Below are 4,401 nucleotides of genomic sequence, written 5' to 3' on the forward strand. Positions count from 1 at the left end.
AGTCTCCCGGGGCCCCCGGTGTGCTTGCCTCTCCACATTCTCAGCACGGCAGCCAGAATGATGCTGCGCAAATGTAAGTCAGACCATGTCAGCCCTCGAACTGCCCCAGGTGGTGGCTCCTAGTCACATGTGCCCTTCTAAGTTTAAATTGACTAGATGTAAGGTTTTTTTAAAGTGATAACATACAAAAAAGAGGGAATAGGATAGTCTTGGTGGAAAGTCTTATTAGGAGTTTGTTTTTAGATATAAATCTTGATTTTAATGGCTCCATTTTATCTAAAAAAAAAAAAAAAAAGAGGATATTATGGAATCCACAAAACTACCAAAAAGGTTTTAAGACTTATTTAACATGAAAAATAAGGCATCTGTCATAAAATACAGTGGTTGATGCGTCAGTAATGACAACATTTTTATTGGTTACAGAATATATATTTTTTAATCATGCCAGAAACATTTCTATATTGTGGGGGTTTTTAGGTGATTCTGTTGTTAAAATGTTTGTCAATTTCTCAAATAAAATAAAAGCTTGTTTTTTAAGTGAAACATAAATTGATTAGGCTTAAACGAGATTTAAAATTCAGCCTCTCAATTATGCTAGCCATATTGCAAGTGCTCCAATAGCCGCCTGTGGCTCATAGCTGCCATGTCAGACAGCTGCAGACCATTCCCATCATCACAGAAAGTCCTGGAAGACTCCAACCTAAAATCTATTCCTGTTCAATTATTTGTCTGGCCTCATCTTCTACCATTGTTGCCCCTGTTCTTTCTACTCTAACCATTCCAGCCTCCTCAGTATTCCTGAAACACAGCAGGCAGGTCCCCACTATGGGGCTTTGCTTTTCTCACTCCAAGTCTTTGCTTAAATGTCAACTTCTCACCGAGACCTCCCCTGACCACCCATTCATCTGCAACCAACCCTCCATCCTCCTCACTCTGCTCCATTCCTTCTTGCTACTGAAATCCTTCTAAATATTACATAATTTGCCTTTTAAAATGATGTTTTTTTCTTCATATTCTGGATTCTTTAACTGCAATGTAAACTTCACGACGGCAGGAATCCTTTGCCCCTTTGCTCGCTGATGTGCCCCCAGCATGTAGGACAGTGCTCGGCACATAGCAGGTGCTCAGTAAATAATGTGGAGAAGATGAAGGTTACCTCCAAAAGTGCCTGTGAAAGTCATCTTAATCAGGCTGTGGGTAGAAAGGAAATAACACAGCCCGGTGCCTCTGAACAGGTAACTGCATGTCTTCATTCTAGAAACTACACATTGAAACATAAAGAGGATGTTGCCTTTCAAACGGCCCTTGTATTCCAATAAAGGAAATTATCTTTGGTCGCAGAGTTTAAAAAATAACAAGTGCATCGACATTCCTAAATTTAATAATTTCAATTCCTCATTTTAAATACGAATTCTAAACTCTGCCCTAACCAGTGTTTTGATTTATTTTTGTTGTTACTATATTTTTCATAAGCCAGTTTTTGTCTTCCTCTCTCCAGCCCTGTCCAGCGTCTGGTGGAGGCGCTAATGACATGCCAGGGACACAGCCGAAGGGCAGGCAGTGAGAGGAGAGGGGAAAGTAGAAACAGGAGAAATCCACTAATTGGACAATCAGCACTGAGTAACTGAACGTTTGTTCACGGTGATGCTCCTCCTTCTAAGACTCCTGATAAATCCTCTATGAAAACCTACGAGGTTCTCTCCAGTTCTGAAGGGTTCTGACTCCATGGAGTGCAGGCCTGCATCAGACTTAGACTGGCTCCCCTGGGGCTGGCTTCTAGTTTTGCATCTGGACCGTTGGGCTAAGTCTCCTGACACCAGATGTGGGGGCCTCTGCAACTCTGAACAAGTGGGCCGCTTGTCACAATGTCCCTTCCAACAATTTTCCCATCCTGCATTTCTGCTTTTTTTACTTACTACCTGTCTCCAGAACGATCTCTGAGACAACCTTTCACATTCTTTTCAAGTCAGGGTCAAGTTCACTTGAGAAACATCAAGTTTCATTGATTTCCCTTCTTTGGTTCCTTCTCCCTTTTCCAGAGAATCCTAATGGAAGCACTTCTCTTGTCCTCAGGCCATGAGACCGTCCCTACCACGTTAGAAGCAAGGCTCACTCACTCTGCTTAGGAAATAATTTGGGGGAAATATCACTTATAATTTCCAATGTTTGGTTTCACCTACCTGATGAGTAAATTAAAGGAGGTCCAGAGTAGATAGGGACATCCAGAACAGACGGTCATCACCTGCACAGTGACGTTCCAACCTGAGAAAAGCCACGGTAACAGACTATAAAAGCAGCACCCCACATTCCTCAGTGCTTCCTACGGTTCCTAAAACTCAGTTCCCACCAGACAGAGCTTCAGATGTGAACTCTGAAATCTGCATGCTGTCATTATCACACTATTGTCCTACGGTCGTTAAAAATAACATTGTCCGCGACTCCCCCAAATTTCCCCTGAGAACTTTATCTTTGAGCAAATCCTCAAAAGACTAATACCTATGCACTAACTATGTTTAATTTTTCCTCATCTTGGGCAGCTAACAGGGCTGTTCCTGTTATGAAGAGACGTTGATGCAAATAAGAACAATCCTTTGTGGATCTCTCATGAATGTACAAAATCAATGAGGTTTCTTGTTTTCCTGTGAAGCCTCCAAAATGTGTTGGGTTTTTTTTTTTTAAGAATTTCATCTCACTCTCTATTATTTTCCTGTGACAGACCAGCCCCCAATTTTCTTTTCTTATTAAGAAGAGATTTTCTTGTTTTTAAGTGTTGTTTCATGGAGAGACACAAAGCCCAGTGCTCCCTTCTCTTTCATGGGTGCCAGAACGGGGCCTAATGTGCATCCATTACGAGAATTCTTTTTGTGTGTTGAGAGCAGACTCCCGAGTGGATCAAAAAGAAAAAATGCTCTTCCATTATCACTTTAGTCCTGTTTGCCTCCAAGGAGAGTAAACAGGATTATGTATCATTAATATTATTTAGAATAATACCCTTCACATATGCATCCCACTTGATAAAGCAGCATCTCTTACATTCTCACATTCGTCCCTTACAATGGTCGAGGCCTGCGGGGAGGAGAATTATCCTAGGTTGAGAGGTGAGGAAGCTGAAGTGTCGAAAGGGGATGCAGGGTCCCAGGGCCCAGTCTCACTGGTGACACAGACCTTGGCACAGGGAAGCCTGGATTTAAATGAAACACTTACTATTCTGCCACATTGCCCTCTTGTTATGGTATCAGAACAAGGTCACTAAGAGTGTCATGTGTAGGAGGTCATACCTTCCAGAAAGTTCTGCAACAACCCTCACAAAACTCTTTTTTTTAAAAAAAAACAACGCCAACAAGAAAGCCACTTTTCTCACATTATGGTAGAATACTCAAACTCAGATGGAACCCAGACAAGAAAACCCTGGACCTGCTGCTCACAGAAGTATCAGTTCCCCCTAAGTCACCTTTGCCCTGCAGAGTGGATCCCGAAAGTCTCCAGGGACTGGACTTGCTTCTAACGTAATTCCCTAATTGACATCTTCTCTAAAGACAACGTGTTTTGTTGTTTGGGCACAAATCCATACACTCATTCTAAGAAAGAGAAATCTATTGAAAAGCATTAGCAAATAGGCCGGGTTCTTGATATTCAGGCCTTTGACCCCTGCCTTGGGGAATCCTGCGCAATGTCACTTTCTTCTTCCTCATCCCCTTTCTGTTCTTTGTCATTAGGACAGGTGTGGGCAACCTTTTTGTGAGTGCGTGCCAAAACCAGCAAAATCTCTGACTCAAAATTCTTCTGCGTGCCAACCCTAATTTTTTGAGAACATGTTACGCCTACTTGATATCTCTTAAGGTGTATGTATGTGAAGAACCTTGAAGAAATAATAAAATTCATTTGAGCGACAAAAACACAGTATATGATGATGAAAAATACATTAATTTTTTAATGTATACATGTTATGTAAAATTATTTATTTATCTAAGATGCGCCTACACTGAATTTATCTGAAAAATAAAAAAGCCGATATTAAGAAAAAAATTGTAAATGGAAGATTATAAGGGAGGGTTTCACGTGCCAGCAAAAGTTACTGGCGTGCCATGTTTGGCACATGTACCAGGGGTTGCCCATCCCTGCACTAGGACAAGTCAACAGCCAAAGTAAGTTTGTGCTCACCATGAAATAGAAGCAGAAGGATATATATTAACTAGAGGCCCAGTGCACGAAATTCATGCAGGGGGGTCCCCTCAGCCCATCCTGCACCCTCTCCAATCCAGGACCCTTTGAGGGATGTCCACCTGCCGGTTTAGGCCCGATCTTGGGAATTGGCAGGTGGACATCCCTCTCACAATCCTGGACTGCTGGCTCCTAATTGCTCACCTGCCTGCCTGCCTGCCTGGTTGCCCCTAAATCTCT

General features: G+C 42.2%; 1 protein-coding gene across 1 annotated transcript in view; it reads left to right on the plus strand.

Annotated features, from left to right (window-relative positions):
- CFAP61 (cilia and flagella associated protein 61) overlaps positions 1–4,401 on the plus strand; it is a 230,857-nt gene that overhangs the window by 143,977 nt on the left and 82,479 nt on the right.

The sequence above is a fragment of the Myotis davidii genome, unplaced genomic scaffold (assembly GCF_000327345.1).
Source record: "Myotis davidii unplaced genomic scaffold, ASM32734v1 scaffold608, whole genome shotgun sequence".
Taxonomy (NCBI): Eukaryota; Metazoa; Chordata; class Mammalia; order Chiroptera; family Vespertilionidae; genus Myotis; species Myotis davidii.